The following is a 25540-nucleotide window of genomic DNA, read 5'->3' as shown; positions in this document are numbered from 1 at the left end:
CAGGCAGAATAAAGAGCAACATCAGCATTGATCAGGTAAACCTGGAAAATTCCTAATGTCCCCATTGCATATCCAGCAACCCTTCTGTCTCCAAGTCAGAAGACAAACTCCATACAATTAAGTACACAATCCTGGCTGATATTTTGGTTGTTGTATCTATGGAAGGATGTTCTGGACCTGGAGAGGGTTAAAAGAATATTCACAAGAATGATCCCGGAAATGAAAGGTCTCATGAATGAGGATGTTTGATGACTCTGGGCTTGTACTTGTTATGAGTTCAGGAAGAGGAAATGGGTATTTCACTGAAACCCACTGGATAATTGGTAATGTATATTGCAAGGCTGCTTCACTGGTGAGACCGATGGCGGGGGGAGCCGTGTGGCTTCAATTGTTGCCTGGACCAGGCCCTCGTACCGTGGGGCCGCCTGTAGCAGCCACCCAGGGAAGAAGATTCCAGAGCCGATGCAAGAGTTGGAGTCTATGCTGGGTTGGGGGCTGGCTCCTCCCACCAGTTCTCATTTGGTGGAAGTTGGATTGCGTTCATCTGTGACACGCACGCGTGATTGTATGGTTACTGTCAACATAACTCTATGTGCTACTTATACTGTGTGTGATTGCTGGTACTGTGTTTTGCACCTTGGCCCTGGAGGAACACTGTTTTGTTTGCCTGTATTCATGATTATGGTTGAATGTCAATTAAACTTGAACTTCAATACAGAAAGGTCAGGATAGAGTGGATTTGGAGAGGATGCTTCCATTAGTAGAAGTGTCTAGGATAAGATTACAATCCCAGAATAGAGGGACATTCATTTAAAACTTGGAGGAATTTCTTCAGCCTGAATTCGTTACCACAGAGCGCTGTGGAGGCCAAGTCACTAAGGGCATTTAAGACAGAGATTGATAGATTCTTGATCAGTAAGAGAAGAGTTATAAGACGACAGTGGAAGAATGGAATTGAAAAAAAAATTAACCATGATAGAATTGTGGAGCAGAGTCAATGGGCCAAATGGCCTAACTTGTTCCTATATCCTATGATCATATGATAATCCAGTGCACTACTGAGAGATTTCTGTTCTGCTTGAGATGTTATCATTCCTGAATTCAGCAATTAATTAGTTTTGATTCCAGTGGCAATGGCTATCTTTTCATTCACTTTGCTCAAGTGTTCACTCTTCACAGAAACCAAGACTGTTTAAGTCAGAGGGCTATTTAATACCACCACTTATCCCTAGCAACTTACTATGTCATCAGCTGAGGAAGGAAACAGACTGACTTTTCCTTCCAATTCAAGGTAACAGGATGCAGCATTGATATTTACTAAAGAACAGTTGCATCAGTAAAAGGAAGGACTGAAACAGGTTTTATATGACTCAGTGTTTCTAATAAATGCTTTACGCACAGTTGAGGTTTTTAAAAGGTGCTTGATGTCATTGTGCTTGATATCATTTTTCAAGAAAGGAAAACTGACAACAAAAAACCTTGAAGAGTGGTGCTTTCCATCATCTGATGCCTTAGTTATTTGGATCTCTGCAATTAACAGATGTTCCTTTGATAACATTCTCCAAACACAGCCACAGCAGTAATTCTCCAAACAGCTCAAGGAATACTCCTTGTCCCTGGATGTCATTTGGAAGGATTCCAAGAAACCATGTTTGAAATTCATGCACTTCAAACAGAAGCAAAAGATTCCCCCAAGAGAAGACTTTAAAGGAAATTCAGGAGTTGTCACTCAAAGAACTTATGATTATGTTCATTCCTTGTGGGCACAGGACATCTGTGAGACTGAGAGAAAATAAAATTGTATATCCAATCTCAACAAGAAGTTCACTGTCTTGATTAAAGTTTAAAAACGTTTGTGTTTTGTTATACAAAAACTGGATCCCTAAGTAGCTGGTTAGATTATTCAATGCTCTTGCATTAAAAAAAACACACCATTATATTAATCCTTACATTACTAAATAAATAGGAAACTAGAATAAAATACTTGAATTGTTTTGTTTTCCTTCACTTTGTTGTTATTTCAGTGGGATCTTTCCTCTGAATATGGAATTCTTCCCAAAACACTATCTACCAAACTGAAAATCCAGTCTTTCTATTGCATGTGGCAGAAGATCATAAGACCATCAGATAAAGGAGCTGATATAGGCCATTCAGCCCTTTGAGTCTGCTCTGCCATTCCATCATGGCTGACCTCGGATCCCACTCAACCCCACACACCTGCCTTCTTGCCATATCCTTTGATGCCCTGACTGATCAGGAAATGATCAACCTCCACCTTAAATATACGCATGGACTTGGCCTCCATCGCAGTCTGTGGCAGAGCATTCCACAGATTTACAACTCTCTGATTAAAAAAATTCCTCTTTACCTCTGTTCTAAAGTGTCATACCTTAATTTTGAGACTGTGCCCTCTAGTTCTGGATACCCTCACCATAGGAAACATCCTCTGCACAGCTACCCTATCTAGTCCTTTCAACATTCGTTAGGTTTCATTGAGATCCCCATGCATTCTTCAAAATTCCAGTGAATATAGGTACAAAGATGACGAACGCTCCTGTGCTAACCCCTTCATTTCCAGAATCATCCTCGTGAACCTCCTCTGGACTCGCTCCAATGACAACACACCCTTTCTGAGATATGGGGCCCAAAACTGCTGACAATACTCTGTGCAGCCTGACTAGCGTCTTATAAAGAGTCAGCATTATCTCCCCTTATATTCTATTCTTCTTGAAACAAATGCCAACACTGCATTTGCCATTTTTACCACAGACAACCTGTAAATTAACCTCCTGGGAGTCTTGCACAATACTCTTCAGTCCCTCTGAACTTCTGATGTTTGAACTTTCTCCCCATTTAGGTAATAGTCCACACTATTGTTCCTTTTATCAAAATGCATTGTCATACATTTTCCAACACTGTATTCCATCTGCCACTTTTTTGCCCATTCTTCCAATTTGTCTAAGTCCTGCTGCAATCGCATTGCTTCCTCAGCACTACCTACCCCTCCACCCATCTTCATATCATCCACAAACTTTGCACAAAGCCATCAATTCCACTATCTAAATCATTGACAAACAACGTGAAAAGCAGCGGTCCCAAAACTGACCCGAGGAACAACACTAGTCACCAGCAGCCAAACAGAAAAGGCCCCTTTTACTCCGATTCGCTGCCTCCTGCCTGTCAGCCATTCCGCTATCCATGCCAGTATCTTTCCTGTAACGGCATAGGATTTTATCTTGTTAAGCAGCCTCATGTGTGGCACCTGATCAAACTCCTTCAGAAAATCCAAGTAAGTGACATCCACTGCCTCTCCTTTGTCCACCCTGCTTGTTACTTCCTCAAAGAACTCCAACAGATTTGTCAGGCAAGATTTCCTTTTACAGAAACCATGCTGACTTTGACTTATTTTATCATTAGTCTCCAAATATCTCAAAATCTCATCCTTAATATCCTTAATAATAGACTCCAACACTTTCCCAACCACTGAGGATAGGCTAACTGGCCTATAGTTTCCTTCCTTTTGCCTTCCTCCCTTTTTAAAGAATGGAGTGACATTTGCAATCTTCCAGTCCTCTGGGACCATGCCAGAATCGTGATTCTTGAAAAATCATGAGTTTTGGGAGAGGGAGACTACAGTTAAAATAACTCACAATGCATAGCAGATAACTGAACAGACAGGGTGGGTTAGAAGATCTTTTATTCATATAGGAGTAAAATAATGACTGCCACTTATATTATCTTACTGTTTCCAAGTCAAGCAGAATAATTTCTTAGAAGCTTGTTGAAACAGAATGACTTTAGTCCTCTGTTTCTCAAAGACTGGATATTGCATGGCTACCAATTTTATATTTGTTCACACTCGGTTCCAATCTTCTATTAGCTCCTCCTGCTGCTCCTTCCTTCGAGCCAGGCACAGTGTTAATGCATGGCTGCCATTGTGTATTTCCCCTGAATGGCTGAAGTTTCACTAGATGGATACATCATAATTGGGCTGGACTCCCAAACTCAGAAGGTAACTGCAAGTTAGCACTCCCACCAATGGCAGAAATTTGGCACCTTCCTGCCTGTCCTGACTAACCACTCCCATTCTCACTTTCCCACAACTCCCCCCCCCCACCCCCATTGGCAAATCCAGCATATCTGAGACCAATCATATTGCTCTCGGCCACCGGGTATAACTTTCTCAGAACTAAGCAGCTGGCTGGGTTTGCTTAGTTTCTGTGACTAGGCTACTACTATCTAGTTCCACACACTGAAGTGTTTTAAAAAAAATCTCACTTTGAATGCTGCAGAAACCCATATACTGTCTTCATCTTCCATCTTGCTCAAGTGGAAAATTACTGACCCAATGATGCCAAGAATATTGACTTTAGGACAAGTTCACTGGCTGCTTTCCACTGTCATGCGAGGAACTGATTGTGCTGCTAGCAAGGCAAGTATTACAGTGACAAAGCATGTCTGCTTTGCCTCATTATAGAACATGCATGGTTTTCTATAGCAATATTTATAGTCTGTGAGCAGGGTCAGGTCATTAATCCCCTGAAAATAATCAAACAACTTCTCTATTACACATGATACCAGAAATAGATAAATTGGTTCACAATTCATCACGTGCACAATATATCATGATTGTCGGTCACTGTCGAAGCTGACCATTCACAAGCCTATCCTGTTAACGGAGTTACAGTACCTATGGCACAAAAAGTCACAAGTACTCATTCTTCGGCTCAGAATAGTAAAAAGTCACAGGTAACTCATTTATTTGGTCTTCTGCTCTCAGAGAAGACAGCCCAATGTCACTCAAAGCCCAAGAGTGAGGTTGATTTATAGAGAGCCCGAGGCAGTGGAGTGGGTGGAAGGTTAACACACAGTGATGCAATGGAATGTCATTTGTTTGAAAATCAGCCTCTAAGCAGTTGGCAACCGTACCTTAACCAACAGCAAAGGCAAAATATGAAATTAATTTTGCTTTAATAATATTCACAGAATGCACTTGGGCTCTGCTACTTGATCTCCGATGCCAATCACTGCATATGAACACTGACTGCGGCAGTTTGTTAGGTTAGTAACCCATTCCAAGCAGGTCTCACTCCATATCTGCTCTCTAAATGGGATTGTCTGACAATAATCAGGAGTACATTATTCCTTAGGTTAGGACCACGGACAATAATTATCCTGCCACTGTCCAAGAAATGTACATACAGAAGTCAGGATTAAAATTTTCATTCTTAAACTCTTGTTAGACTATCATTAACCCAAGCTGGACAGGAAAAGGTTAGAAACACGTACAGGAAGATCCTTGCATTTAGCACAACAGGTATCAGATGAGATATCCTAAGCATCTGGCAACCTATTTGGAAACAAATCATGGTGGAAGATAAACAGAAGCAAATATTTTCTTGCCTCATCACTGGAGTATTGGAAAGTTGACAACTCCTGCACACTGCTATGACAACAGTTTTAGACAGCCTGCTAATTTCTTTTTTGCATTGCGCTCAGTTAAAGAATAATAAACTGGAGTTATTGGAAGAACAAAACTTCTTGATATTTATTTTTAAAATTAACCTTGGCTAACTCAGTCTTGCTTTATTTACAGAATAAACTTATATTTGTATCGCAGCTGATTTTTGAATGTCCCAGAGCCCATTGCAGCAGTGTACTTCCCTGGCTGACCTGTAGGAGATGTAGCAGGTTTTTTGAGCACAACAGGGTCCACAACAGAAATGAGATAATGACGGGATAATTCACTTCCTGTGGTGGTGACTGAATGATAGGCCAAGAACCCAGGAAAAATTGCCACTGTTTTCTTCTTTTAATATCTGATCTAAAAGGGCAGCATTCACTCAGTAGTGGACTACAAAATCAGTGTAGGTTCCTTGTGTCCATGTCGTTGGAGTAGGACATGAAGCTACCATCCACTCACCCACAATCAAGAGCACTGACCAACACTTTAGGTTTTTCACTTCACTAGTTTTGGCATTAGAACATACACTTAGTACACACCCCTGTACCCCTGCTCGTTCATGCACCAACTCAACGCATAAAGGTATGCATGATCGAAAGGTTCAGTTGTTGTTCAGACCAAACAACAGAATGGAGAAGAAATGTGATCTAAGTGACTTTGACCGTGGAATGATTGTTGGTGCCAGAAACTGCTGATCTCCAGTGGATGGGCTACAGTGGCAGAAGACCACACTGGGTTCCACTCCAGAACCACGTTAGTAGGTACACTCCTGCACCCTGATAAAGTGGTCATTAAATGGAAGGTGTTGTACTCATCACCGCGACTCACACAGATCAATAAATCCCAGTTTCGATTCCATTGTCATCAGAGCGAACTCAGTTGCAGTTGTAGTACAACTAACAACTCCCTTTGGAATTGGAATTAATTAATTATTGTCACACACACTGAGATACAGTGAAAAGTATGACTGTTCATACAGGCAAAATCATTACACTGCATATTGAGGTAGAACAAAGTAAAAATAACAGTTTAGAATAAAATGCAACAACTACAAGAAAGTGCTGTGTAGCTAAACAAAATGTGTGAAATCATAACATATCAAGATAGATCGTGAGGTCAAGACCCTACCTTGGCACTATGGAATAATTTACTCATCTTATAACAGCGGGAGCTGCCTTTGAGCCTAGTGGTAGTTTTCTTTCAGGTATTTGTATCTTCTTCCCAACAGAAGAGGGAGAAGAGAGAATACCTCTCTTCCATTCTGCAAGCTGCTTGGCAGTGAGAAGCATGAACACAGTCCATAGAGGGGAGGCAGGATTCTGCAATATACTAATCGTGCCTGCAACTCTCTGGAGTTTCTTGCAGTCACATGCAGAGTCATTGCCATACCAAGCTTTCTAAGCTTGACTGAATTATCAATATTGCTACTCCTAGTTGCTCAGTAACTATTCCAATTCATCCCTAGAATTTTCTCCACCTTAATGAAAAATAAATGCTACTTCTTTTTCCTCTTCTTGACCTTATCAGAGACCAGAAAGCCTGCCTTTGCTTTTAAAGCACCTTTGGGTGCTGGTGATGCATGGGAAGAGTGAAAAGTCACTGAGTGCCCTCCTGGTTTCTACCCAATTCTCCTCATCTTACTCAATGGCAACAGCTTGTAGACTATTGGAATCCTTATGGGGTGCACTGTCTTCCACTTTTCATTGTTCAATTATCATCACAGTCCTTTATACAACTACAATTCGTTAGATTACCAACCGTTTTCATAATGTGGACATTTACCATTAGGGCCATGTTGATAGGTATTAACGATGTCGCTAAACATGTCATTTGTTCAGCTCCATCAATATTGCTCTGGTAACAGAGAAGGATTTCAATCCGGAGGGTTCTTCTGGAGAAGACAACATTCACATCCAATATATCTTTTTTTTTAACCTTCCACGATGTTTGAATTTGTTGAATTCTCCCAAATAAAGAGGTGATAGGAGAGAAAAAAATATATATAGCCAAATGTTAATGAAGGGCAGAATTTTATGGTCTGCTGGACAATAAACTTTCAGGACTATGAATACTGTAGCAAGAAAACAGCAATCTAAAGATAACATTGTATGTTGGAATGTTACTCAGAGATACAGTTCAATCCTATTTTCTGCGTCTGGGGTAAAGAGGATTATGGACAGTTCTCTCAGGAGATAAAGTGCATTGTGTGAGGTCACGAATCTGGAATTAGAAAAGACACCAGGAGTCCTGGTGATATTGTTTTAAAGGCCTAACTGGTTCAAAATGTCCTTTCAGGATGTAATCCTACCATTCTCACTCAGTTCAACTGATGTGACTCCAAACTCAAATCAATGCACTTACTTAAGTGGCGAAGCAAGTTTTTCACTTGTACAATGAATGGGCCACAGAAACCTGGCTTGACAGTGAGGGCCACTAGCCAAGAATACAGACAAAACTGAGAAGCTGGTTTCCAATGAAGAAACAGTTTCTTGTTTACAATATCTGCGACAGAACAGATGGATGAGAGGCAGTTCTAACTTGTTACAACTAGACAGGTTTTATCCAGCTTCCATTCAATACAGCACCAGTAATGACTGAGAGTTTTAATTGATGTGCAAATGGAAATCGGTTTCCAAGTGGTGTAGTGAATAAGTTATTAAAGCACACTACATTAGTAGGGTCAATCATTAAGCTGTGGATTTATTTAATATTGAAATGTTAATGAGGATGCTTGTAGTGATGAAGCTGACAGATTTCAATTTCATGTACCTAAATTCAAAGTTCAAGGGAAATAAAGTTCTAACAGTTACAATCACAGAAAATTCACAACAGACAAGGGCTTTCAGTCCATTGTGTGTTTGTGCTGGTCTTGATAGCTTCCAAGCTGTGGGAATGATGCATCAAGGCACGTTGCTCTGAAAATTACTACAATCCAGGCCTCATGCCAATACAAGACAGTGATCACTTCCACGTCAAAATCAAGGCGAACCAAGTTGGAATGCCAACTTGGAGTGAAAATCTGAGCTTCTGATTTTGAAGTGGGTTTGAACTAACTTTGAATAGGATTCAGGTGGGCCAAATTTCACTATGAACTGAAACCATGTTCAATCACTTTGACTTGTTCCTCAAGGGTCTGGCTGACAAAAAGTGTGGCAGTGAACTCAAAATCAAAGCAGCATTTTGTGTCTCAGGATTTGCACGAGGCTGTAGGTTCAATGGCAGTCAAAACAAATCCAACTATGTCATCACCAAGTTCAGCTGGCAGCACATACTTGAATTTGCATATTGGAATGCATTCACTAGTAAAGGTCTTGCTAGCTAGGTAGATTTCACTTTCACAATAAATGTATGTCACTGGATAGGTTGTTTCTGAATGGCACACAAACAACTTCTTCCTTGGCATTACCATTGCACTAACCAGGAGAGATTACTTTCAGGGGCTGTGTTACACAAATTTCATGCTTCTGGCTATATGGATCATGCATGGACAAGTTAAGAAAAAACTTCTATGCGTTGATTTACGTTACTGCTCTCTAGGTTTTAAACTTGCTCTTCTGATACTGGGATCCAGGCTTGAAGGCACCAGGAATAATGCAGATTTGCTGATTCAAATGTCTTCCAAATCTGCAGCAAGAACTTTAGAGATAAAGTCATAAATATTGACTGCTTAGTGCAGATGAGCCAATTTGAAAAGGCTCATGCTGTAAAAGTCCAAGATTGGAATTTTTGGAACAAATAAGTGCCACTCTGAGGGACAGTCCCTCTGCTGACAAAAGGAAGAACTGAGCTTCTCCACTCCTTCAAGATAACTTTTCTTTAATTTATATTGGCATACTAAAGGGCAGTGATGGCATTTTGAAATAAAGCAGGCATGAAGCACAAGCAGAGCACAATTCCAATTACTATCTTTCTAATCTAAGGAGACCATCATGTCATCAGCCTGGAACATTAGATACACTACAGCTCCCTTTGGACACAAGTACTTCACACAGCACTTTTGATGGACAATGAACTTTGTATTCATTGAGCCTTAAGTATTTAACACTGCCTCTTCTAAGTAGTTTGTGATGCTGAAAAACTTTCTGATTAGCTCTGGACTACATAATGAATTGTTGCCAGTTGCAGGCTGTCTGCAGGCAGTTACTGAGGAATTAAAATAACATTGCCACATTCTCAATGAAGCATTGAAGCAAATTAGCAGAGAGCTGGGTTGTAACCCAATCGTGCAGTAAGCGAGCTTGTCGAAACAGATTGAGACTTGCTCTGAGAGTCCAAGATTGTCAGACACTTGAAGATTATATTACATACAGAGCAACAGGCATTTGGAAGCACAAAGCTAAAGCACTTGAAAAGGGTCAAATAAAGTCACTAGAGAGAAAAATGAACTGTTTAGAAATAACATCTGGGCCCAGACCTGTCTCCTTCGTAAGTGCTACAGGCTTCTGGAGTTTGAAGAACAATGTCATCTTTGAGCACATTCTTTTCCAGGTATTCCAAAGTCCCATTGATCCATAATATACCATCAGATGAAAAGTAGCAACACAGTACAATCAAGTGACAGAGGACTTCTGTAAGAAATACTTAACTCATTGAGGAAAACCATTTCGGGCTGCACAGATGGGTTTCGTCCCACCTGTGTTTCAAAAGGCAGCACAGAGAGCTGGATCTCACACAGCAAAAGACAGCATTGTTCACCTTTAGAAAAGTGCACCACTTGGTTTGGTACAGAGCTGCAGACATCACATCTGAGCTCTGGTCCTCCAGGTTAGCCTGGTGACAAGATAGATATTTGCTGGATGGAGAAGTGCAGAAGTGTATCTGGGGGGAGGAAGGGGGTGGGCGGCTATTGAGAAAAGGTAGGAATTCAGATATTATTAATTAGTTCACTCAAAGTCCTATCTTTACTTGATATACTCTCCATCTCTTCAAGAGCACCTTCCTCAATGATCTGCCCAATTCAAGTACTTCCTGGTCTAACATTATGACCACTTGTAATCGGAGCAGGTGAGCCAGGTCTTTGTCACCGGGTCTGAAATTGCATCACAGCTGAGAACAAGTCTTTCCTGCTGCAAGTTCACAATTCTCTTTTCAGCAGGTTCAGTGAATGATGATCAGCCCCCTCAAACAGCAGCAGCCGTGCAGTCAAGTCTATTTTAAATCTGAGAATGCACTGGACCACTGTGATGCTGGCATAAAAAGGGCATGGTGTACAGATAGCCAGTCACTAACGGAAGATTCTCTAATGTATGTGAAGAAAGGAAAGCAGTAAATTGGATTGTGGTGTTAAAGACTCACTGCCAATCGTGACAACAAATCAAAGTGACCATCAAGTTGTACTCCACAGCCACTTACCATCTTCAGAATCAGATTCATTATCTCTGTCTCATAAGATGTGAAATTTGTTGTTATGCAGCAGCAGGACGGTGCAGCTATATAAAATTACTACAAAATTACTAAATAAACAAATAGTGCATATAAAAATATATATTGAGTAGTGTTCATGGACCATTCAGAAATCTGGTAGCTAAGGGGAAGAAGCTGTTCCTAAATCACTGAATGTGGATCTTCAGACGCCTGTACCTCCTCCCCTATGGTAGTTCAAGAGGAGGGCATGTCCCAGATGATGAGAGTTCTTAGTGATGACTACTGCCTTCTCGAGGTACTTGAGACTGTACATGATTCTTAAATAACTTGTGGCTCAGCGCATCATGGAAAATGTCTAAAAGGTTTCTTTTTTTTAAAGAAAACAGTGGGTTCATTGAGCTAGGTGGAAGAAAATTGTCCTGACGTTTAGAGCAATGTGCCAGCTAAATGGCATAACAAGACAGCATGATGCAAGATTCAGCTATCATTTCTTTCTATGTTTTAGGCTTCGCTGTCCTTTTACTGAATGTATAGTGCAGTGGAATTAATTTAGGAATAGTGACCTTAAATTAAGTCATTCCAGTCCATACATTTCTTTTTGTAATCAGTTAGTGCTGGAAATGTTAATGTATATTCTGAACATAGGTGCTTGACTTAATCACATTCCGAAGCGAATGACTTACTTTTCAATACAAGGAACAACTTTAATTTCAGCTCATTCCCCACACATGATGACAACAAAGTGTACTGTAATTCAGCATAAATAGATACTTCCCCATTTTTTTACATCATAAAGTGGGATTTCAAACAAGAACTGAATGCTTGAGGGAAGTAGTCGTTTTTGAACCAGGTGGTATGGAACTTCGGGGATCTGTAGCTCCTGCCTGATGGTAGTTATGAGAAGATGGTATGGACCAGATGGTCAGGGTCATCAATGATGGACGCTGCCTTCTTGAACAGCGATTTACGTACATACTACCTATGGTAGGGAGGGATGTGCCCACAATGAGTCCACTACTTGTTGCATTCAAATTGTACCAGACCATGATGCAACCAGTCAAGATACTTTGGTGAGTACATCTATAGACATTTGAGAGTTCAGTGACATGCCAAATCTCCTTAACCTTCTAAGAAAGATGCTGATGTGCCTTCTTTGTGATTTCATCTGTATGAATATATGAAATCAGAGGGGCATGCCGCACAATCCCGAGAGACTGCATCTCTTTCAACAAGATCATCCACCTCAGCTCTGCATGCCTGTCCAATCCTGCATTCGTCACGTCTTATGATCTCATTCAGTCAACAACTGAGTATGCTTGTCTGGATGAGTATAATAGCTCCCAGGAAGTTTAATACTCTCTAACACGACAGCCTGTTTGGTTGGGATGCTATCCAGGGAATACTGGTCATAACATGCATCATGTACAACATGCATTGTCCCTGCCTCTCAACCCATGAATTCTACACTAGAAAAAGATCTAAGATAACAGGAACATTGGACCACAACACCTGCTGGTTCCCTTCCATGTTGCACAATATTCTAGTTTGAAATATATCTCTGGTCCCTCACCACATCTGCCTCCAAGTCATGGAACTCACTCCCTTGCAGCACCATGGGAACATATTCATCGGGGGACTACAACAGTTCAGGGTGGCAGTTTGCTACCACCTTTGCAGGACAATTAAGGATGGGTGATAAACGCTGGCCTTGCCATTGATGCCTGGAACGTAATCCAGACCTCCAACGACTCATTCCTAAAATGACGCCCCCCACTTCTATTCTCTCTGGCTAAGGGAAACATCTCACTTCGTTCTCTCTTCAGAAATGCTTCAAAGTGATCACCTCTTTTAACCTGAAAATGCAGGCTTTACATAACTAAGAAAATAAATTCATTTAGTATGGGCACAGGATGACTTTTTTTTGACAGTATTCCATTATGAATGCAAACAATTTTTTTCCCCCAAGGGAATGGGAATCAAAACTACACAAATGCTACACTATGACATCAAGCCAAGATTATGTGGCTCTTGGTTGGGCATAGGCTGACACTCGTGGGATAACAGATTCTTACTCCTACCACACCATCTTGTCAGGCTACACAGTGAGTACATTATTTATGAACCTCCTTGCTCCTCAGCTCCACATTACTCTCAACCTCCAAACAGAGGCCCATTAATCTGACAATCCCCACCCTGGTCCCATGAAACTTGGTCATCCTCCCATATAGTTAACCTTCCGCTCCTCCCCTGACCCTGATCACCGACTGAGCTCTCTGCACTTCCCTCCCATACACAAACTGCTGGCGACAACGTCCAGTCTTTAATCATGTTCTCCTCCCTGTCACAGGACGCTATTCCAACCACTGGCAGCCATGCCCATTGAACAAACTCCCTCCCACCTATCCTGCACACCAAAGACCCATTGTGGACTTAGATGTAAATGGCCAAAGGTCAATATTTCTCTTGACTGTATAAATAAACACTTCCCAACGTCTTAACAGTAAGATCTTTTATCTAAACTTTAGATTTTATATGGTAGAGTGTTGACCAATACAGTCATCCTTCCTATTATCTGGACCTTAAGGTTGAGCTTAAAACTTTATGTATTTATAAACGTAAGCTCCCCCTTTCCTTCACAACATGCTGCGGGAACTCAGCAGGTCGGGCAGCATCCGTGGAAACGATCAGTCAACGTTTCGGGCCGGAAGCCTTCGCCAGGACCCCTTTCCTTGGTGCTTTTTCTCACTAACCGTTGGGATAGCAGGGCACCCTCACCCTGACGACCATCTTCATGTATGGCTGCATCAGACTGTGTGTGAAACCTAAAAGTATGTTGGCAGCAAGTGCCTTTGTGTGCCGAGGTTCTATCTGAATCTGGTGTTGTGAAGGATGGGTCTGGCCCTGTTGCCATGCAATATCCCAGTCAGCTGGACGTTGCCACACTACTTGTACTTTGTGCAATGGTTCCTCCTGGCCAGCACTTTTGACCACAAGTACTACAGAAACTGCAGGGGAACCGCTCAATAGATACTGTGATGTGGTTCCCTGAGCAGCTATCCAGACCATCTGGCAGAATGCGTCATTGCCAGATCTCACCGACAGGCACCGAGACTTTTCACTGCCAGTCGGACAAAGGACTGTCAGCCCAGAACATCACACCCACCATGCACTGCCCCCGAGACTGCAAAGAGGTCAAACATTCACCCCTTTTCCAGTTGTGGGTTTGCAAAGAGGGTGTGGAGAAAGGTGCAAGAGCCTGTGTCACGCTTCATTCCGAGTGGCTGCCTGACAGAGAAGTCTCTGATCTATGGGCTGTTCCCAGGGACAGACATAAACACCAAGTGCTGTTGAAAGATCATCAGCTCAGTGACAGATGCCCTTTGGTCTGCCTGGCATTTGATGGCCTGGCAGTACATCTAGATGCCTGTTGAGCAGGAGTTCCCAACCTTTTTTATGCCATGGACCAATACCAGTAACCAAGTTGGGAACCCCTACCGTAGAGGAATGCCGCTGACTGGCATGTTCCAGGCTGTAGGAGTACGTGCTGAGGGGCATAGTTTACATTTTGCTCGCCAGTGCTGCTTGTATGAAGCTATGTGCCTGAGACGCTGCTGCAAGTGATTGTTTCATATGCATAAGAACATACGTGCACAGATGCAATGACAATAAACCTGGCTTTGATATCTCTTTGGTTAGGATGACCCTATTCAAAGGAGAGAAGGCAAGCATTTAATATAAGCACTGAAAGTATAAACACTGCTTGTTGAGTATTTTGTTGGCAGTCTCAATGCTAATAGCTAAATGCTAATGCAAATAGCTTTTCTATTTTATTTGCAAACTTTCCTTGTACTGTGATGTGGCTTGCTTGGCAGATTTGAGCATTTTGCCAGAAGTCTCAACCTCATATAGTCTGTGTCAATGAATTTGTTAATTTTACAAGACATCAGATTCACAAGATTCACAATTATATTATATTATATTATATTATATATTCATGGAGGCGTTTTTTTTATTCTACTACAACTTTAAGCAAGTCTACAGGGAGTTTGGCCTCATCATGTAGGACATCAATAGAGTAGCTCCTTAGCAGCTAGCCAGCTAGTTTAAGTAACGTTAGCTACGCTAATGAACAAATGTCACCTGTTAAACTCACCTCAACATGTCTTTTGCAGTCATTTAACCCACCTTGGGCAATAGAAAAGTCACTGTTGCAAACAGTGCAGCGAGCAACACTGTCATTATTTTTGACCCCTATTAGGCAGGGGTACACTTTAGTGTAGTCCGGGGTGAAGTACGTTTTATATTTTCTTTTTTTGGAATACTCTGCCATGGTGCTACAGGACACTAAACTGAACTGATGGACATTGAAAGAGAGAGAGGGGTCGACTGTAAAGCCCGCCCACAGAGAAAACTGATAGGTCTACTTAGCACAAAGAGAGACCAATCAGGATTCATATTCATTCTCTCTCTCTCTCTCCCTCCCCCCCACTCGCTCTCAAAAAACATTGATTTCCGCGATATTGTATATAATTTGCGGGCATCAGGGAGCCACTATCGATATGCAGGAGACTCCCGGAACTTCTGGGAGAGGTGGGATGTCTGCATAGTAACTCTATGACCTAGTAAGTGAAAAATATCAGATTGTTCACCTGGTAACCACCATTGTTTGAAACTGCTGCAGGACAACATTAACTTGTTTACCTGTAAAATAAAAGTAACAGATCTACAAGTACAACATCCAAACCATCGCACTACTGTTAGACCTGTGAGTTTTTCTTATTTACCTGACTTCTGGATTTCATGCATTTGATAGAGATCTCAAATAATCTAGGTCTGTTTCACTGAACCCAATTGATAGGAAGACCCATTTTTAAAATCTTCTAAGTGCCAAGACTGTTAAGCCATTTACTTTGAGGTTGCTTTCCCATCAGTGTCAATATTAAAGCTACTGTAAGTTATTAGCTCACTTAAAAATGAGTAGATAATGTAAACAGCCCTGAGCTAATGGAAGTTACTTGTTTCTGGCAAACGACCTCAATCGTATACATCAGGGACATCAGAAAGCCAGCACCGAAGTTCAGCACAACACTAAATTAGTTGTCAAGAGGCTTTATTTTTTTTTTCAGGATCTCATCAGATCTTCAAACAAGTTGCACCCTTTCCAAATGAGATTGTTGTTATAGCTGGGTGATCAGAACGGTACACAATACTCCAAATATGGTCTAACAGTTATAATATAATCTTGTACAGTTATAATATGACGCTGCGGTTCTTGTACTCGTGACTGCTGAATACAAACATGCCAAATGACTTCTTCACCACCCTGTCTCCCTACCAGTTCAAGTATATAGTTCACTCTCCCTCCTGTTTCCACTCGGGGCGCTCTCTGTCCTACAGGGTTCCGCTATTTATTGTGTAACTCATGTAGGGATTATTGCCGCTTTGACCTGAGGTTGAGATTTTGGTCTAGGAACATCATTGTTCTCAGGCGGACAAATGCTAAATCTAATCACCAATATAAACCTTTGTTTTTGGGATGCCCACTATAGCACCCATTCTTTTTTATGGTCTAAATAAAAGAATAGTACCTTGAACGGGGCTTCTGAAAGTATGAATACACAAGTTCATCTAGACCTGCAGCTTGATGACCAAGGTCAGAGTGATCTTCGGACTGGAATGCAAGGCTCCAGAAATTGAATAGTTTTCCTTTTCTAGTGTAGATTGGCTTCACAACAGTTCAAGCTTTTGGAGTTGAGATGTAACACGGTGGTGACAAGGATTGAGTGGCGGGCTTAAAATCTTGCTTGAGCACAGACTCAATCACAATTGGGTAATCTATTAGTGAGAACCATGGCTTGTAAAACTGCTACATCTGCCATGTGATGGTAAAACAGGCTAACAGCAGCAGTATAATCAGAGTAATATTGGCATTACACCAAGGAGAAATGACAACATCTAGCACTGTAACAAAGCATTTAAAGCCAGATGGGGGGGGGGGGGGTGGGTAAGGAAGTGAATGCCAAGGCTTAATGCCAAAACTTGAAAGAATAAATGTCATTTTTGAGAGTGAATGGAGACAGTTTGCACAACTAACAAGAACACACACAGATTTATAGAGATGGAGATGGCTACAGAGGAACTTGAATACAAAGATTCCAGTCAATCAGAACTATTAGAGTGGTTGAGATTTTCTAGTGTTTGAAAATTTCATTGCCACACATTAATAACTGCATAATCTTAGGATCTATTTCTTTTCATAACTTGCTTGGACTGCCTGTGCATTGTCCCTTAGGAGAGAAAGGCCCAACACAGGATTGACATCCTCAGCAGGGAGGCAAGCCCCTTCATTCTCCTGAAAAGAGTGGGATTCAATTTTTCCCAGGCCAATTATCCATCAACTTTCTTGGCCATGATGCAAGAATCTATTTAAAAACATAGCTGGAGTAACATTTAAAAAGCAGACATAATGTTCCCACTGACCACACCCACTAAATCATTCCCACTGTGTCGGCAGAGGATGTCAGGACTCAAAAATCTAGGGCACACAACAGCTGAAGGGTCTTTTCAGCAGCTAATGGATCACATAAAGCTTAATTGACTTGGCCGCTTCTTAGTCGGGTTTATCTTTTGTATGTAGAGTGAAAAAGAAAAGGAACAAAGGAAAAAGAAACACCATGGCAATGCTAGACATTTTAGCCCTGTGTCAACGAGGAATGCAACGCTCACTACTGGGCTCATTTTTAAATGCTGTGAGGCTGTGGAAGTAACATACTCAAAGCCTATCTAATCCTTAAAGGAGTATAATCGCAGTTTCCAAGGCCAGAATATCTTTTTATTTAAAAGTCCACTCACTAGCTTGAGAACCATGTGTGGTGCTGACCAGAACTCACCCATGGGCTGGCAAAATTGACCTTCACGCTTCAAATCACTTAGAAGATAACCATTAGACGTCCAGGTTGCACACAGTAAAAAGACATGGATGTTGCTTGCTGTCGTCTGTAGCAACTTAATAAAAAAAATTGCTACCCATCGTTTTATGGTGACACAGTTTTAAGTTCAATGCTGTTACCTGAATCCTTAATAGGGTCAACGTTTATAGACTCTGATCTATTAGTTGGAGCTTTATCCTAAATGAAATTGCAGAAATAGTTCAGCTGAGCCTCATTTGGTAGCATTATAACCTTTGAGCCAAATGGTTACAGGTTCAAGCTCCACTTCTAGGCAAAAAGATCAGGCAGCTGCTCCAGTGTATTACCAAGGGAATACTCCCCTCTCAGAGGTCCTGCCTTACAGATGAGATATTAAACTGTACTCTCATAAGTATGCCAAAGATCGCACTGCACTATCTCAAAGAACATTCTCCATATTCTTCATAACCTGTATTTGGGTTAAAGAAACATTTTTAAAAAACAAGTTGTTGCGATGTTACACTGCTACACATGGGAGTTTGCTGTGTAATAATGCCTGTGGCCTTTTCCACAACATGTCAACACTCCCCCAATGACTGCTTTGGGACATTGTGAAAGGTACACTGGAAAGACAATAAAGAATAAAAACAGAAAACACCACACACTGAGCAAATCAGGCAACATCTGTGGAAGGAGAAACAGAGCTCATGCTTCAGGTCAGAGACTCCTGTTCAAACTGTGCACAGAGTATAGAACAATATAACAGGAACATGCCCTTCGGCCCACAATGTCTATGCCAAACAGGATGCCAAATTAAATTAAATCTCTTTTGACAACTTGATCCATTTTCCTGCATATTCATGTGCCTATCTCTTAAATGTCTCCACCACTACCTCGGCAGCCTGTTCAAGAAACCCACCACTCTGTGTAAAACACTTGTTCTGCACATGTCCCTTAAACATTCCTGCTCTCACGGTAGATACGTGCTCCCCAAAATTAGATATTTCTATTGAGAAAAAAATTCTGACTGTCCACCCTATCTATGCCTTTCATAATTGTATAACCCTTTCTCAGTTCTTTATGTTTCTCTCTCCTCAAATGCTGCCTGAACTGAAAATCGTCTCCAGCAGTTTATCGTTTTATTGCAGCTGCCCCTCCCATCTGCACCTGCACCATTTTCATTTCTGACGAAAAGGCAGGCCTTTCTCTTCAGTACTTGAGTGAAGTGGGGAGAGTCTATGCCAGCTCATTGCTCAAAGTACACAGATACCAGGAAGAAGAGGTTTAACCAGCATTTCGTCTCGCTTCAGGAAAAGTTCAAGAGCGTCCAGCCGATTGATTTCCATTACTGAAAGACAATTCTACTAATCCAGGATAACCATGACTCAGACAGCACTTGCAAGCTTAAACTGTGGCTGGCGTGGGGCTTCTCAGCTGTAAAGAACTGGAGCTCCACTCAGTGGTGTCATTGCTGAGATGGGAAATTCAATGCTAAATGACAACGGACATAAAATGCATCATATTTCTGCCTCTTACGGTGCATGGTGAACAAAGTTTGCATCTATTTATAGACGTCCGTCCCAAAAAATGGACTGAAATTAATTCCAGCAGCAATACAACAATCAACACTGGCCTGGAGTTTGCAGAGAACTATGGTGAGGCCACCAGCATTCATTGTAATCCAGGACTGTATCAGACATCAGCTACTAGGACCTTGTGTGCAGAAATTCAGATGTTGACATTCAATTCAGTCTACTGACCACAAGCTTCAGAACAGTTGTATCACACCAAGGGACTGAAGGCTCAAACACTGAAAGGCCTGAAATACAATACTTAGCATCTCACAAGACGCAGCTGAAGGTATTACAGCTCTTTTATTTAAATATGTGAATTTTCAGTTTGTTCAGTCTTAATTACTCTCAGATAATATCTATATGCCACCAAAAGCTTATTTAGTTGCAGGTGAGAAATTTTTTTAAATATGCATAATTTCCAAACAAGAGAAAATCTGCAGATGCTGGAAATCCAAGCAACACACACAAAATACTGGAGGAACTCAGCAGGTCAGACAGCATCTATGGAAGAAAGTACAGTCAACATTTTGGGCCGAGACCCTTCACCTGAAACATCCACTGTACTTTTTTCCATTGATGCTGCCTGCCCTGCTGAGTTCCTCCAGCATTTTGTGCATATTTAATTTTCTCCTACTTTTTATCCCTAATTCCACCACTTTTCCTTCTTCATTTTATGCACATGATTAGATACTGAATTAAATATTCTAACATACTTCCTCTTTAGATTCTAAGGCCCTGATATTGATGTGAAAATGGAGAAGACAGTGGGGATGACAATGAGATTCGCTGCTGTTTCACTACACTAATTGTAAATTCTCTACTCTCTGTAAATATGAGGTCACCCAAAATTCCCCATCTGGACCATGCCGTGATTTCACAGCTATAGTCAGACAGAAGGTACCAAAGCCTGAAGCCCACATCACCAGGTTAAAGGCAGCTACTTCTTTTCAACCATTTCATTTTGAACCAACCTGCATAACCCTATTCACTACCTCAATGCAAAACTCTGAACACTTTGCACTCAGTGGACTTTTGTTTGGTTCTAATTGTGCTCATCATTGTATAATTGCATATAAATTGTGTTCACTTCATTTTCTTTATGAATGCTGTGGTCTCTGATGCTACGTTCCTGTGAAGCTGCTGCAAGTTTTTTGTTACACCTGTGACTGCATGTACTTGTGCTTATGACAATGAATTTGACTTTAGTCATGAAGAGCTACCCATGTCCTCTCTCACACACACACACACACACACCCCATCTTATTTCAACACCAGCACTCGACTTCCTAGCATACACCCTCTCCGAGTTAACAAATGCTTCAATTTAAAAATTGATTTCAAATTCCCAACTCTGCTGTTTCACCTGGAAAATAATCCTCCAGCAGTACCCCTCTTATTATAACCTTCAGCATTCCTGGTTTCAACCATGTCTTCTCTGGGAGACATGCCTTTAGTGACTAAGTTCTGGAATCCTTTCCCCTAACAATTCCCCTTTCTCCATCTTTAGCTCTTCTTCTTTACCTCAAATCCTGCCTCTTTGATTAAGGAACGCGCCTCATGTGAGATGCTTCAAATCTCTAACACTCCTAAGAAGCATTGTGTTTTGTGCTGTTCCAGTCACTGTTAAATATGAGATCATATGCAACAATATTTGACGCCTGCTTGGCTGCCCTTCTGCACAGAATTCCAAGATGGGCTGACGTACACCTTTTGATTTCATATCAGTCCCTAGGGGGTGAATTGAAGACTTGAAAATTACAAATGATTGCAGGAAAGAAAGCCTGGTTAACATATTTCACTGTGAGGTGACAACCCACAATTTTAGTATCTCAGCCTCCTTGATCAAACTTGCGTCGGCTCTGAATAAAAATTAACTTCCTTCCATTCTGTGTACGAGGGCCATCTCTTACTCTCCAGGATTTCTGAACCAAATGATATTCTTTCATTTCTTGGTAGCCACCAGCTTTTATCTCCTTGACATCTCGGTATTGATGCATATTGAAGAAGGGACACAAAATAAATTACGCTACAATTAAAGTGGGGGGGGGGGAATCAGAGTGCAAAGGTCACACATCTCTACTGAACCTGGGGCTGAGCTCCAGTCAAACAGAAAGGTTTCCCTGTATTTCAGATTGGTCTGAAAACTGAAAGTAAAAAGAACATAAAAATTACGGCAAAGTTGAGGCTTTGGCTGCACACACATCCAGCACACATCAGTGATCTGCAGTGGTAACCTTGTCCCAAACATACATTTCCTGTGATTACCCTGGCTGAGATCAGTCAGGTCAGTGAGCCTGCAAAGCTTCTGAATGCGTACAGGTCAAGTACAAAGTGGAAAAGCTTCCTGGGTAATCAAACAGCTTTAATGCTTCACTCCTAATTGGATGGGCTTTTTTGACAATGCTGCTGCTCGAACAGACTAATCTCCAGCAAAAGGGAGAAGGGAGATGGGAGAGAAAGAATGAGGAAGATTTGAGAGATAGCACAGAAATGGCAAAAGGTACATTGAATCTATTTGGGGACAGACTTAAAGGTCTTTTTGTTGCAGCTAGAAATAATTCTAACTGGATCAATTTGGCAGCATTAAATCATCTCATTACATCACATTCATCCTTCAATCATAACACACCAGAAAAACAGCCCAAGAAGTTAGTTTGCAAGAATTAAACTATGACCATGTTTCCCTGACTACACTTCAAAATGAATTCATTGGCTATTAGGTGCTTTGGGACATGGTGAAAATGTAAATGGTTATGTCAATCATGACTTATTTCTTCTACTTGTTTTCAGAGATAGCGTTTGATGAGGTTCAATTTGTATTCCCTAATTCCCACCCGGAGACTGCTGAGAGAAGGATACCAGGCAGTAAATGCAGGTTTATCTGGCAGGGGAGCAGAGAAATTGGGGCAATCAAGCCCAACACATGCCAGCTTAGGTGCAAAATTTTAGCTTGTGTTCCCTTTAGCACAGTTCAAGCGTGTCTTACTAGAAATCACAATCATATTTATCATCACTCACATACATCATGAAATTTATTCTTCTGGTGCAACAATACATAAAAATTGCTATAAATTATAATAATAATACATCCAGTGGCCACTTTATTAGGTACGCCTGCTCGTTAATGCAAATATCTAATCAGCCAATCAGGTGGCAGCAACTCAATGCATAAACACATGCAGACATGGTCAAGAGGTTAGATGTTGTTCAGACCAAACATCAGAATGAGGGAGAAATGTGATCTAATTGACTTTGACCATTGAAGGTATTTGACAGACAAGGTATCACAGTAATTGCTGACCTCCTGGGTTTTTAAAGCACAATAGTCTCCAGAGTTTGCAGAGAATGGTGTGAAAACAAAAAAACATCCAGTAAGTGGCAGTTCACTCTACTTCAGGCAAAGAGACAATTGACCAGGTGCAGTCTATTGTTCATTTTAAGAATATATTGCTTGATTAAATCAATGAAAGTTGGGGCACTCAGCACTCTAGACAATATTGGATGGGTGGTTAGGGTTGAAGGAAGCCCAGTGCAAACTGATAAGAGGTGGGTGAATGCACCGAGAGGGTTATTTTGTAGAAGTTTGGCAGACTGGGAGGATAGATTCCAAAAGTTCGGGTCCTGAGACTTGATTATGGAAGTGCTAGACGATGGAGGGAGAAGAAGGCAGGGATGGGAGTGGTATGGGTGAATTGGTTAGTTGAAGCAATGGAAGCCGAAGCAGCCAAGGTGAAGTTGACCAACTGAATTTCTAGTGCAACACGTTGTGTTTGTTGGTTGCAATAGGAAGACAGAAATCAATAAAGAGAAAAATGCTGGAAACAATTAGCAGTTCAAGTGACATCTATGGAAGGAGAAATCAGGGAAGACTAGGCTTTCCTGAATTACTCACTGATGGCCACTGCCTGGACAATATGGTTTATGTTCCCTGCAATGTTCGAAAAACACCTAAATTAACCTAATCCCATGAACCCTGATACAGAAATTTGTGCTGATTCCAGGCCTTGGAGAAGCCTATTCAAATTTATGAAGTGAATGAAACAACTTTGAAATGATCATTATCATATTTCACTCACTCATGGAATAAAAATGCCAGGAAAATGTTATACATCAACCTCCAGGCAAGTTTCTCCTTTAGTTTTCCGTCATTGCCCACTGCCTTCATCTCCCAACCCAAGGACATCCTTAGACTCTTCCAGATCTGCCTCCTGACCCCACCTCTGTCCCTAAGCATCAATGAGACACCTTCCTCTGAACCTGTTGCCTGATACCAGACCTATGCCAAAACTCCCCAACATAACTGATCCATTAGTTTCCTGAGGCTCTAATGAAATGCCTAACACACATCCTACCCTATACAACACCTATATCTCCTTCCAGGTACTCCCTTCTCTTTTGAAACTGAGATTATTACATTTTTTGAGTCAGGTATTATGGGTTTGGAAGGATGGTGTGTGTATAAACATTAGATCCACCATTCTTGTAAACACAGTGAAACACGAGCTGAGTGAATGAATGACTCATCCTTTGGTTGAACAGAGGAACTGTGGTAATGGTTTGAGAAATCATCTTTGGGAAGTGTGAAACCAAAGGAGTTAATTTTGGTGGAGAATTACCAAGATAGATAATAAAGACATTAGAAAGTGTCTTGGTGATTATCAGCCATCATGTTTCTAGATTGTGCACTGATTCCAAAATTTATTGGTGTGAAATAAAGAAAGAAGAGATGGCCACTCAATCTCGAGGCATTTCAAACATTCAATTAGATGATTACTCCTCTGCATCTCCACTCCACAAGTTTTTATTACAACAGTCACACCATACCCAGAAACTACTCCAGCAAGTAGCCAACCAGAAGACTCTGGTACAGCTGGATTATGTTCTGCAAAATATTACCTCCTACAAGGTCAAATCAAGTATTTTGTTATTGACAATGAACTTAACAAAGGAACATGTCAAAAACATTTCAAATTATCAAGAGATTAATGAAATAGTCCTGTTTTATGATCTTGATCATGTCAAGCTGACATGAGATGAAAAATATGCTACTGATGCTTCTTTCCACCACCACCGACTATGTCCCACTGTTCACCAAAGCTGGTTCCACATCAAACTCAACATAAACACAGATTAAAAACTATATACATAATATCACAACACAAACATAACATGCTTAGTTAGGTCAATTTGAGAAAACATTCTCATGGAAGACAAGAAGATTTCACCATAAAGACAATAACCAGAAGCAATTAACATTCCTGATAACATGAGATTCCACACACAAAGATAAACAATGGCAATTAGAAAATTAAATATGAACAATGAAACTGTATCTAGTAATCAAGGCTATGCTGCCTCACAACCTGTCTGGTTCCAATGACACAGGACAACAGTAAGAACAATTCTCAACTCTTGCTGCTGCAGAAGCAGGCTCTTGTAAATAGATTTCTTTAAACTGCACATGCTTAAAATCTGAAACATAAACAAAAATGCTGGAAAATCCTCAGTAGTGTGTATGAAAAGAGAAAGAGTTAATGTTTCAGATTGAAGACTGAATTCTAATAAAAGATTTATCATCTGAACTACTAACTGTTTCTGTTTCCATCGATGTTACCTTACTTGCTGAATTTTTCAGAAACACAAAACAGTCTGCAGTTGCTGGAAATCCAAAGCAACACACACAAAATGCTGGAGAATCTTAGCAGGTCAGGCAGCATCTCTGGAAATGATTAGACAGTTGACGTTTTGGGCTGAGACCCTTCTTCAGGGTTGGAAAGGAAGGGGGAAGAAGCCAGAATAAAAAGGTGGGGGTGGGAGGGGCTAGAAGGTGATAGGTGAAGCCTGGTGGGTATGAAAGGCAAAGGACTGGAGAAGGAGGAATCTGATAGGAGAGGAGAGTGGACCATAGGAGAAAGGGAAGGAGGAGGGGACACAAGTGGGAGTGATAGAGAAGTGAGCAGAGGTGAAAGGCTAGAGTGGGGAATAGAACAAGACGGGAGGGGAAGGGGAAAAATCTTTTTACCCGAAGCAGAAATCAATATTCATGCCATCATGTTGGATGCTACCCAGACCGAATATAAGGTGTTGCTCCTCCAACCAGAGGGTGGCCTCATCTTGGCACAAGAGGAGGCCATGGACTGACATGTTGGAATGAGAATGGAAATCTGAATTAAAATGTTTGGCCACTGGGAAGTCCCACTTGTGGCGGATAGAGTGGAGGTGCTCGATAA

The 25540-nt window shown here is 41.2% G+C and overlaps 1 protein-coding gene across 1 annotated transcript in view; it reads right to left on the bottom strand.

Moving 5' to 3' along the window:
- The window catches only part of LOC134345417 (heparan-sulfate 6-O-sulfotransferase 1-like), a 351736-nt gene that overhangs the window by 132077 nt on the left and 194119 nt on the right, over nt 1-25540 (bottom strand). The window lies entirely within an intron of this gene.

Source organism: Mobula hypostoma, chromosome 4, assembly GCF_963921235.1.
Source record: "Mobula hypostoma chromosome 4, sMobHyp1.1, whole genome shotgun sequence".
In the NCBI taxonomy this organism is placed as follows: Eukaryota; Metazoa; Chordata; class Chondrichthyes; order Myliobatiformes; family Myliobatidae; genus Mobula; species Mobula hypostoma.
This window is presented reverse-complemented; position numbering and strand designations above follow the sequence as displayed.